Raw genomic sequence first — 12470 nt, 5'->3', positions numbered from 1 at the left:
TTCTGGTGCCCCCCACCAAGTCTTCTTCCTTTGATTTGAATGGGACCTGAGCATGCAGCTGTCTTAGGCCCCATGTCTGCACGTGAGGGCTGATGTGCTTAGGAGAGGGGAGTAAGGGGGTATGGGTGAAGGGGGGGAGTGGGGAACAGGGGTGCTGTGTGGGGTCTGTGCTATCTGTTCCCAGGCATTCCTAGATAACAGCCAGCAGGGAGCTGGCGCCTTTTCATCAGGAGATCCCTTGGCAAACAACCCGCAAGGGGGATGGGGTGGGGGGAGGATAACTAAAATATAGGACAGGGAGCCAGGACGCCTGGGTTCTCTCCCTAGCTCTGGGAGGGGAGTGGGGTCTATCGGTTAGAGTGGGGGCAGGACTCCTGGGTTCCCTCCCCAGCTTTGGGAAGGAAGTGGGGTCTAGTGAGGTAGCATAGGGTGGGGGGATTGGGAATCTATTCCTCAGCTGGGGACCGGAGGGGGGGCGGCGTAGTGGGTTAGAACGGGGTGGGGGGGTCAGGACTCCTGGGTTCCAGCCCCAGTTATGGGGTAGTGCTGGGTTGAGGGGCACTGTAGGGTGCAGAGTGTCTCAAGCTACTGGCCAAAGCCCCATTGCTCCAGAAATCCCTACCCCACCCAGAATCCCTGGGCCCCTCAGTGGGAGGAGCTTCCCCCATCCCCTCCTCCCCTACCCCCCAGCTGCCCAGCCAGGCTGTATATAACAGGGACAGAGGGGAAGGAGCCTCAGGGATGCTCAGCTCTGCTGGCAGCTGGATCCATCTCTGACGGGAGCTGCAGGACTCAGGTGAGCTGAGAACAGATCTTAGCAAGGGGGGAAATGCAGATTGACTCAGGCGTGGGGGAGCAGAATCCAGCCCTGACCCCATTGCAGACAGGGTTAAGGTGTGCAGATTCCTCGGTCTATCGCCGGCTCTCGGAGGGCAGAGAGAGGCTGTCTACACATGAAATGCTGCACCTTTACCACTGGACTGCCTGGGTGTAAACACTACCTATGCCCCCAGAGAGGCTTGGCCACCCTTGTCTGCTATCCACCGACCCGAGGGGCCCGACGTAGCCCTGCCTGCAGCGGGGGTCAGGTTGGCACAACTACGGCACTGGGGGAGGGGTGGATTTCCCCTGACAGATGGAGCTATGCTGAAGTATGTCCACAGCGTACACCAGCCTGGTGTGTAGGGGGTTGGTGGTGGGGGGCTGGGATCCAGGAGTCCTGGGTTCCCAGCACTGCCACTAACTTCCAAAGTCTGTTCTTGGTGACCTAAATCTGGAGTTTCAGAGTAGCAGCCGTGTTAGTCTGTATTCGCAAAAAGAAAAGGAGGACTTGTGGCACCTTAGAGACTAACCAATTTATTTGAGCATGAGCTTTCGTGAGCTACAGCTCACTTCATCGACGAAAGCTCATGCTCAAATAAATTGGTTAGTCTCTAAGGTGCCACAAGTCCTCCTCTTCTTTTTGTAAATCTGGAGTGAAGCCACAGGAACTTCTCCAGCTGCACACTGGGGCAGGGGTGCCCCTCGTGCCCATGATACAGTATAGCCGCCCCTTCCCCACCCCCACCCTCTGCTGCCCCTCGTGCCCATGATACAGTATAGCTGCCCCTTCCCCGCCCCCACCCTCTGCTGCCCCTCGTGCCCATTATACAGTATAGCCGCCCCTTCCCCGCCCCCACCCTCTGCTGCCCCCTAGTGCCCATGATACAGTATAGCCGCCCCTTCCCACCCCCACCCTCTGCTGCCCCCTAGTGCCCATGATACAGTATAGCCGCCCCTTCCCCACCCCCACCCTCTGCTGCCCCCTAGTGCCCATTATACAATATAGCCACCCCTTCCCACCCCCACCCTCTGCTGCCCCCTAGTGCCCATGATACAGTATAGCCGCCCCTTCCCCACCCCCACCCTCTGCTGCCCCCTAGTGCCCATTATACAATATAGCCGCCCCTTCCCACCCCCACCCTCTGCTGCCCCTAGTGTCCATTATACAGTATAGCCGCCCCTTCCCACCCCCACCCTCTGCTGCCCCCTAGTGCCCATGATACAGTATAGCCGCCCCTTCCCAGCCCCCACCCTCTGCTGCCCCAGTGCCCATTATACAGTATAGCCGCCCCTTCCCACCCCCACCCTCTGCTGCCCCTCGTGCCCATTATACAGTATAGCCGCCCCTTCCCCACCCCCACCCTCTGCTGCCCCCTCGTGCCCATTATACAGTATAGCCGCCCCTTCCCCACCCCCGCCCTCTGCTGCCCCCACTGGCTGCGATTTGCCGCTTCAGGCCAATGGGGGCTGCAGGAAATGGCGCGGGCCAAGGGACGTGCTGGCTGCCCTTCCCACAGCCCCCATTGGCCTGGAGCGGCGAACCACGGGCAGTGGGAGCCGCGATCGGCCGAACCTGCGGACGCGGCAGGTAAACAAACCGGTCCGGCGCACCGGGGCTTTCCCTGAACAAGCAGCGGACCGGCTTTGAGAACCACTGCGTGAGAGGACACAGCTCCGCCATGCCTTACAGTGTCTTGTTCTTGCAGGCCTGCCCTGCTGCCGCAATGTGTCTCTCTTGGGATGGACTCAACCTGCTCTTATTCCTGGTGCTGGCCTGGTGCCTGGCCCCGCCTGCCCACTGCCAGGGCCTGCGCTACGAGAAGTTCCTGCGGCAGCACCATGACCACCCGCGGACCAATGCCGGGCGGGATTACTGCGGAGCCATGATGCAGCGCCGGGGCATGACCCGGCCCTGCAAAAACATCAACACCTTCATCCATGCCCCCAAGGCCCAGATCCAGGCTGTTTGCGGCTCCGGGGGCATCGAGTACTGGGGCATGCGGCGCAGCCGGGCTCAGTTCCCCGTCACCACCTGCTCGCTGAAGGGTCCCCCGTGGGGCCGGTGCAGCTACCTGGGCCACGCCAACCACAGATTCCTCGTCATCACCTGCGACCCGGCAGGCTGGCCCATGCACTTCGACGAGAGCCACATCATGTGATGGGGCCGGGCACCACCGCCCTGCTCCGTGTCGGCACAGAACTGAGTTTTCGGCCATGCATTGTGTAGAATGGGCCAGACCCCGGCTAGTGTGAATGGGCCGCAGCTCCATGGAGTCAATGGGGCCAACCACCCAGCTGGTGTGAATGGACCATAGCTCTATGGGGGTCAATGGAGCTAGCCCCCCAGCTGGTGTGAATGGGCCAGATCTCCATTGAGGTCAATGGAGCTAGCCCCCCAGCTGGTGTGAATGGGCCAGATCTCCATTGAGGTCAATGGAGCTAGCCCCCCAGCTGGTGTGAATGGGCCAGATCTCCATTGAAGTCAATGGGGCCAACTCCCAGCTGGTGTGAATGGGCCGTAGCTCCACTGGGGTCAATGGGGCCAACCCCAGAGCTGGTGTAAATCAGCACCACTCCATTAACACTGGCACCATGGGAGCAGCGCTTCCAAGCCATGCAGCTCCCGTCCGGTGAGATTTGCTCCAGAAACAAGCCCAGGACTGCATGGGTCAGGCAGGCTGCCTGGTCATTCACCCCGCTGTGTGTCTCTGGGTGGCCTGGACACCAGACACGCTGCAAAAGGCGGGGTGTGCGGGGAGCTGTCGGTGTGTGTGTGGGAGCTGGGTTGGGGGGTGGGGACGAGTGCAATGCAGACGAGTGCAATGCAGCGGGGAAGGCACATCCGGCTACACTCAAATGTCCTGTCCTTGCTCTGCTCCTAACTCAATAAAGGCTCCCTTCTGCAAAGCGGCTGTGCTTGTGTTTCCCCAGTGCCATTTCTCTTCCTTCTCCTTGGCCTAGAAACCCCCCCGGTTCCTCAGGGCTACATCCGCACCTGCTGTACACCAGGGTCGCCCCACCGGGGCCCTGGAGCCAGATCCCCCAGTGTAATTCAACGTAGCTTCAGTGGAGTCAAGCCTTCTACGATGCTGATTGGGCCCTGGGGCAGGGGACTGGCTGGCTCAGTGGGCACGGGGAGTGGAGCACGGGGTCTTTTCCTTCTAGGGGGCGCTGGCTCCCATCTTCCCCCAGGGCAGGGGACTGGCTGGCTCAGGGGGGTGAGGAATGGGGCACAGGGCTTTTCCCCTCTAGGGGGAGCTGGCTCCACTCCAGCCCCAGACCTGGCTCAGGGGGGCAGGGTATGGATTATGTCTCCTTTCATAGTCTCCACCTTCCCAGCTGACACCACTCCTGTCGGTCTCTGGCCGGTACCTTTTTCATGGATTTGCCAGCCACAAGGCTCCCTGCTCCCCAGGCGGCCTGACCTGGCCAGGGCCCTGCCCCCAGCCATTCCTGAGCCTGCCCACTCCTCCCTCTTAACTGGGCCCCCGGTGCAGCTGCCAGAGGGTGGGACTTGGGGCTGCTCCAACGGGCAACGTGGCAGCTGGTTCTGGCGCCTGGAGAAGGACAATGGGCCGGTGACCTGTGCGTTCAATGGGGAGCTGAAACAATGGGGCCGGCCTTGGGCGACTCCACTAAATCGTCCTCCGGGGGGTCACCTGCCCCATGGCAGCCTTGCCAAGCCGGATCAGCCCTTGGGCTGGGCGGGGTGGCATCCTGTCTCCACAGTGCTGGTCCTCAGAAAGGAAACCCACTTACTGCTGTGCCTACCTCGGCCAAGCCCTCCCAGCAGGTCAGATTCTGCCCCAAGACACCAGACTTCCCTTGGTGGGAAGCGATCAGGGCTCCTGACAGTCCCCAGCTCTGGCCCAATGGGACATCCTGAGGAATTGGCCCTTCAGCAGTAAGAAGCTCTCCAGCCGTACAGGCCCAAGGGTAAGGCCCTGGACTGGAAGTGGAGACACCTGAGTACAGCTGTGCTCCCTGTGTGATTTATTGGGCAGATTTTTCCCACCCCCATTGGCTTTACAGTCAAAATCGATGGGGAAAAAGGGTCCAAATCCCTCCATGGCTTGGAAAGTCTCAGTGTATTTTTTTTTAAATAAAAGCTTGGTGCCTCAGTTTCTCCATCTGGAAAATGATGCCAGCCTACTACAGCTCCCGCCTGCAGGGCCCCCATGATGCCCAGGAGCTGTGCAGACCCCGACTGAGCTCAGGGCCCCCTTTGTGCCGGCTGCTGCCCAGGCCCCGACTGAGCTCAGGGCCCCATAGTGCTGGGTTCTGTTATGCACTCGCAGTAACAGACAGGCCTCGTCTCAATTTGCTCACAGTGCAAGGCTAGGGTTTTCAGAGAAGTTTGAGGCTGCTAAGCAGCCTATGCAGAGAAACAGTGGGAGAAAGGAAGATGATTATCTGCCCGTGTGGGGAAACTGAGGCATGGGGAGGCCAAGGGACTTGACCAAGGGCTGGGACCATGACCCAGGTCTCCCACCTCCAGGCCAATGCCTTAGCAGCCTCCTTTGCCGTCAAGAGGTTTGAAGCCTGGTAGATGGAGCCCACCATGCCTTCCCCTAGGGATAACCTAGCAAGACCCCGTGTTCCCACCCCAGCCAACCCTGCTTCTGGCTTCGGAGGTTGCCAGGCTCCCTAGTGCTGGAAGGAGCTGGCTCAAACAACTAGCCGGTGCCCAGTGCTCACTGGCTTCGTGCCCCCACCCAAAATCTCTGGCCTGGGCATATGAAACTGGCTCGAGGGAGCCCTCTCTGGCCAGCCAGGCTGTATATAAGGGGCATGTGCCAGGCTGAAGACTCAGACGCTCAGCTCTAGACCCTGTGCTCCAGCAGGAGAGAAAGTAAGTCCCCACCAGGTAAGTCAGAGATTGGATTAAACCCAGGGTGGGGAGCAGGGCCGGAGGGGGAGGGGGAGTGGGCGAGGGTGCCCAGCTCAGCCAAAAGAGAGGCTGAGAAGGTGATCAGGTTAGTGAGGGATCTGGCTAATGGGAGCAGAGCTCCGGCCCTTCCCCAGTCCCCTGAGACCAGCCCAGAGGGACAGACAGCCACAGCTTTCAGAAAGATGCTCACCTTGGCAGGTACACACACACTCAGGCAAGACACAGAGTGGGGCAATCAGACGTCCCGATATTAGGGGCTTTGTCTTATATAGACAAATATACCATCACCCCCCCTGCCCCGAAAAAAAGTTTCCCAACTTTTCACACTTGCTAACACAGACAGGCAGAAACACTGAGCGCGGTGAAAGCCAAAGACCTCGGCACATGACACAAATGAAGAGCCAGCCAGCCAGAACCCAGAGAGAGACAGATGCAAATTGATCCAGAGAGGCCAGGCAGGGAGGGGCTTGAAGCCAGGACTCCTGGGTTCTACCACTTGTTCTAGGAGGGGAGTGGGGTCTAAGGTTATAGCAGGGAGGGCTGGGAGCCAGGAGTGGGGTCTAGTTGTTGGAAGGGAGGGCGGGAGGCTGGGCATCAGGACTCCTGGGTTCTATTTCTAGCTCCTGCAGGGCGTGTGTGACTCCAGACAGTCACTTAGTTTGAGATTTTCCAACTGCTTAAGCAATTTGCACAGCCAATGCCCACTGAGGGAAGCCTTAGAAACCTCAGGCTTGGTGTCTCTGTGCTTCAGTTTCCCACCCGTACTGCAGCAACACGGCTATGCCCCATGCTCACGGGGTCAGCCCAGGGGGGCCTCTCCCTTGTGCCGTGGCGGGGGGCACATACTGAGCCGAACGGCCCTGCATGATGTTGCAGGTGGCGATGGGCTCTCTGAAGGGCACCGGCCCCGTCTTTCTGGCGTTGCTGGTGGCCTGTCTGCTCCTGTGCGCCTCAACCCAGGGCCCGCGCTACCAGAAGTTCCTGTGGCAGCACCATGACAACCCCCGGACTGATGTCGGGCGGGATTACTGCGGGGCCATGATGCAGCGCCGGGGCATGGCCCAGCCCTGCAAAGACATCAACACCTTCATCCACGCTTCCCGGGCCCAGCTCCGGAGCGTGTGCAGGGACGGGGGCACGCTCTACCAGGGCATGCGTCGCAGCAAGAGGCCGCTGGCCGTCACCACTTGCGAGCTGAAGCGGACGCAGGGTGCCCGGTGCATCTACCGCAGCCATGCGGCCTCCAGGTACATTGTCGTTGGCTGCAACCATGGCATGTGGCCAGTGCAATATAACGAGAAAGCGTGAGCCACGCCAGAGCCCTGGGAAGCCCTGGACGCAGCTGCCCCAGGCCTGGAGGCAGGAGGGGCCGTAGGCTGCATTGAGTTGAGTTTGCCCTTCAGAGCTGGGAATAAAACACATTTACTGGAACAGAAGTGGCTGCGAGTGTGTGAGAGGGTCTGGAGAGGGCGCTGTGGGGTAGGGAGTGGGGAGCAGGGCTCAGCAGGGGGAGCTCTCCCTTAGCAGTTAGTGCTGGCCCCACCAGGGGCACTGTGGGGCAAGGAGCTAGGTGGGGCTCAGTAGGGAGCGCTCTCCCCTAGCAGTCAGTGCTGGCCCCATTGCTGCTGTAAGGGGCACTGTGGGGCAGGGAGTGGGGTGAGGGGGTTCAGTAGGGGACGCTCTCCCCAGCAGTCAGTGCTGACCCCAGTGCTCCGGTGTAATGCTAGGGGGTGCTATGGTGCAAGAAGTGGGGCAGGGGGCTCAGTAGAGGGTACTCTCCCCTGGCAGTCAGTGCTGGCCCTAATGCCTGAGTGGCACTTGGGGGCACTGTGCTGCAGGGACCAGGGCACGGGGGCTCAGTTGGGGGGGTGCTCTCCCCTGGGAGTCAGTGCTGCCCCAATGCCCCTGTGAGGCTAAGGCGGGATTTGATAGCTGCTTTCAACTACCTGAAGGGGGCTTCCAAAGAGGATGGCTCTAGACTGTTCTCAGTGGTAGCAGATGACAGAAGAAGGAGTAATGGTCTCAAGTTGCAGTGGGGGAGGTTTAGGCTGGATATTAGGAAAAATGTTTTCACTAGGGGGTGGTGAAGCACTGGAATGGGTTACCTAGGGAGGTGGTGAAATCTCCTTCCTTAGCGGTTTTCAAGGTCAGGCTTGACAAAGCCCTGGCTGGGATGATTTCGTTGGGGATTGGTCCTGCTTTGAGTAGGGGAATGGACTGGATGACCTCCTTAGGTCCCTTCCAATCCTGATGTTCTATGATTCTATGATTGCCAGGGGGTTTTGTGCTGTGGGGAGTGGGGAACGGGCTTAGCTGGGGGTGCTGTGTTGCATGGAGTGGGCTCAGTAGGAGGTGCTCTCCCCTGGCAGTCAGTGCTGACTCCAATGCCCCAGTGTGGTGCTAGGGGGCGCTGTGCTGCAGGGAGCGGGGCAGGGGTCAGCAGGGGGTGCTCTCCCCTGGCAGGCAAGGCTGGCCCCATTGCAGCACTATGGGGTGCTGTGCTGCAGGAAGCCGGATGGGGGCTCAGTAGGAGGTGCTCTCCCTGGGCAGTCAGTGTGGTCCCCATAGCAGTGCTATGGGACACTGTGCTGTGGTGAGCGGGGCAGGGAGCCAGTAGCCCAGCGCAAGGATGGCCAGAGACTCCCCTATAGCCCAGCGAGTGGGGCGGGGGAGGTTGGGAGAGAATGAAAGTTTCTGAATCTACCAGCACCTGGCCTCCCTCGCTCCATGGCTAGGACACGGGCTCTGTAAACCCAAGGACCCAGCTGGCACCTGGGCCACATATTTGTTTCACAGATGTCAGAGGATGCGATCTTCTAGCCCTTAAAAGCAAGGCAAGCAATTACTTGGGGCCACAGGGATTTTTCAAAGGTGAATTAGCTCTGCCCTTCGAGACACACAGCCCCGGGAAATTTCCTCTTCCTCTTTACAGTAAATGATGAGAGATTCCCATTCCCAGAAATGCACACTTCTACTGGGAGTGGATCGGGCACCATGACCCCTCCCGTGTGCAGGCTCCCCTCACACTCTTGCCTTGCTTGATGCAACCCCTGGGCCCAGCTAAACTGATATCCCCACTGTGACGGGTTTGGTCACAAAGACCCACTTGGGACTGTCACCTGACGTGCTGGAATTACCTCTGAGCCCATTTCCCTGTCAGTTTGGGACTCCAGAACCCTGCCTTGTTGAGCCACACATGCTTGCCTGCTGCAACACAGACCCAGATCTGGTCCACACCCCCAAAGCTGCAGACTTTAACCAAAAACTGCTCAGCAGGTCACCTATCACCAGCACCCAGACACCCAGCTCCCAATGGGATCCAAACCCCAAATAAATCCGTTTTATTCTGTATAAAACTTATACAGGGTAAACTTGTAAATTGTCTGCCCTCTATAACATGGATAGAGAGATATGCACAGCTGTTTGCTCCCCCAGGTATTAATAACTTACTCTGGGTTCAATAATAAAGAAAAGTATTTTATGAAGAATAAAAAGGAGGATTTAAGTGGTTCCAAGTAATAACAGACAGAACAAAGTAAGTCACCAAGCAAAATAAAGCAAAAACATGCAAGTCTAAGCCTAATACATTAAAAAACTGTTTATAGGTAAATCTCACCCTCAGAGATGTTCCAATAAGCTTCTTTCACAGACTAGACTCCTTCCTAGTCTGGGTCCAATACTTTCCCCTGGTACAATCCTTGTTAGTTCCAGCAGGCATCTTAGGTGAAAAGCAGGGGCTTTCTCATGACTGTTCTGTTTCTTCTGTTCCACCCCCTTTTATAGCTTTGGCACAAAGCGGGAATCTTTTGTCTTTCTGGGTCCCCACCCCTCCTTCTAAATGGAAAAGGATCAGGTTTAAGATGGATTACAGTTCAGGTGACATGATCACATGTCATTGTAAGACCTCCTGGTGGACAGCTACACAGGAAGGCTTGCAGGTAAACAGACCCATTCGCAGTTTATTGATTCTGAAGCACCCTTAATGGCTTCCACTTAATATGTTTACATCAGTAATACAAGTTTATGTTTTATTCTCCTAACTCCAGACATAGAAATAATACATGCAAACAAACAGGATGAACACACTCAGTAGATTATAAATTTTGTAATGATACTTTACAAGAGACCTTTTGCATAAAGCATATTCAAGTTACATTATATTCACACTCATAAGCATATTTCCATAAAACATTATGGAGTGAAGTGTCACACCCACCCTCTATGTGCCATGCCCAGTCAGACCCCTGGGCCTTGCTACTCCACCCCCACCTCAGAACCAATGACCTTGAGTCAGAAATATAAACCAAGAGCCCCAATTTGTCCAGCTCCAATTCCATCACTGGAAGTGTTTAAGAACAGGTTGGACAAACACCTGTCAGGGCTGGTCTAGGTTAACTAGGTCCTGCCTCAGCACAGGGGACTGGACTCGATAACTGCTCATGGTCCCTTCCAGCCTGACATTTCTATTGTTCTTAATCCCTAAAATTACCTCTACAGATTTGCAGGCTTCCCCTTCATTTCCTGTCTGGAAATGTTTAGGATTGCTGTGCACTGTTAGCAGGTGAGTTCCAGCTCAGCAGCAGCAGCATTTCCCCTCTGCAGCTACTTAGTAAAACTCTTCAGGTGGGGGGAAAAGAAAGGAAATTTTTAAATCAGCAGGTCTAGAGAACTTGCATCTAAGAGTTTTAAAAGAGCTGGCTGAGGAGAATTAATGAAGATTTTTGATCACTCGTGAAGACTGAGGAAGTTCCAGAAGACTAGAAGAAAACTAATTGTGTCCCAATGTTTAAAAAGGGTAAACGGAATGACCTTGGTAATCAGCCAGACATTGATCCTGGGCAAGACCAGGGAGCAGCTGATATGGGACTTGATTAATAAATAACTAATGAAGAGTACTATGATTAATGCAAATCAACATGGGTTTACGGAAACTAGATCCTGCCAAACTAATCTGATATTTGTGTAATGAGCTTACACGTTTGGTTGATAAAGGTAAAAGTGCTGATGTAACACACTGCGAATTCTGCAAGGTGTTTGACCTGGCATGACATTCTGATTAAAAATATCCAGTGGCTGGACGTTGAAGCTAGAGAAATTCAGACTGGCAGTCAGTCTTGCATCCCAATCAGAGAAAAGCCCAAGCCCTGAAAAGTCTCTTGTACTGTACTTGGTAGCAGTTCGCCTCCTTGCCCACAGGGGTCATGCCCCCTCTCTCGCTAGCTATGATCTAAGGAAACAAAAGCCAGAGGGACTTTCCCGAGCTGAGCTCCATCAACACAAAGCAACACGGTCTAGTTGCAAGCAAGTTTCAGGTTGAGCGCCTCAATGCCATTTACGGGATTTAGGTGCATGTCTGCACTAAAATTAATGGAAGATCTACCTCAGAGTCCCAAAGTCTCCTAGGGGATTTGGATGCTGAAGTCCCACTAATTTTAAATGGGGTTTGGGGCAGCTGACTGCCTTAGGCTGGGGAAATCTCAACCCTCTAAGGTTCTGCCGTTTCCTTGTCAGGTTCTTTACAAGAGTTTCCAGGCTGGTCTGAATTTGCACCAGCTGAGACTTTGGCCCCTCACCTCTCTGTACTTGGCCATGAAGCTTAGGTAAGAGTCACCACAGGACCCACAACATTGCTCCACGGAAAGCACCCTGTGACATTCCCACCTCTCTATGCAATGAAGCCCAGAAATATCCCCCACCCATTTTAGGGGGGTCCCACTATAAAGCAATTTATCTGGGGATTTTTCTAAGGGGCCTAAAGGAATTAGGTGCCCAGTTCGAGTCTCGCTCCCTTTGGAAATTCCAGCACTGGCGGCCGGATGCTCAGCGGGTGTAAAGCTGATATCAGGCTCCGCCGTGGAGCTATGGTGACCTATGTACGCTGAGGGTGTTGGCCCTGTGTCTGTTTCACTCTGAAGGCCCCATAGATGCTCCCTGGTGTCACCCTCTTGGGTTCCCGCATACATGGTCTGGGGAGCCAGGGGTCCCCCTTCCTCCAACCTTCATGGTCACAGGTGGCACAGCAGGGGGGCCCAGAAGCACTGCAGGGTGCATAGGCTACCCCTCCCCCCACCACCGCCCCCAGCCAGGCATCGCTTGGATTTTACAGCTCAAAGCAGATAGGGAAGGACAATAAAATGGGGAAGGGTGGGCTCAGAGCTAATCCCCGCAAATGCAGGGCAGGGGGTGCTGCAGAGACAAATCTCCCAATTAACTCCCTCCAATCCAGGCTGCAAATCAGTTCAAACTGCTTAGATCAAGACCAAAATCTGTCCATTTAAACCATTAAATCACTCAAAGAGAATCTCCAGTTAAACTGCAGCACCCCTCCTCATCTGCTAGGGGCCAAGGGAAGCAGTTTCCCCCCACCCCTGACTTTTCATAGGTCTACAGTCCCCCTCCAGCTGCTGCAGAATACAATACAACCCCAGACAGTGGCCTCTGTACTGATGGAATTTTGCCCCCACCTCCAAGTTTTTCTAAATCCCTGGATTCATGCCCCTCCCCGTTTGCAAAGAATATTTGCAGGTAAAGTGGTTTGGCCCCCTCATACCCAGTTTGAAAGCAGATTTCCAGTGCGTTAAATTGCCTCAGGCTCCCGCTTTTGCAGATAAAATTTCCCTGTAAATTATTTTAGGCAGCAACTCCCCCCGCCCCAGCCGTTCCTTCAGTTTGCAAAAAAAAAAGTTTGCCAAGAAGATCCCAGGGAAATTGCCTCCGCCCCTCTCCCTTTGCAAAAAGAGTTTTCACTTACATTGGC

General features: G+C 55.8%; 2 pseudogenes across 2 annotated transcripts; both read left to right on the top strand.

Annotated features, from left to right (window-relative positions):
• Window positions 1-2545: 2545 nt before the first annotated feature.
• Window positions 2546-2981, top strand: LOC311529306 (ribonuclease pseudogene; annotated as a pseudogene). The gene has a single exon. The product of its transcript is annotated as a ribonuclease pseudogene (transcript).
• Window positions 2982-6595: 3614 nt separating this feature from the next.
• Window positions 6596-7021, top strand: LOC311529449 (ribonuclease pseudogene; annotated as a pseudogene). The gene has a single exon. The product of its transcript is annotated as a ribonuclease pseudogene (transcript).
• The last annotated feature ends 5449 nt before the right edge of the window (window positions 7022-12470 follow it).

Source organism: Lepidochelys olivacea, assembly GCF_965140295.1.
Source record: "Lepidochelys olivacea isolate rLepOli2 genome assembly, chromosome: 13".
In the NCBI taxonomy this organism is placed as follows: Eukaryota; Metazoa; Chordata; order Testudines; family Cheloniidae; genus Lepidochelys; species Lepidochelys olivacea.
This window is presented reverse-complemented; position numbering and strand designations above follow the sequence as displayed.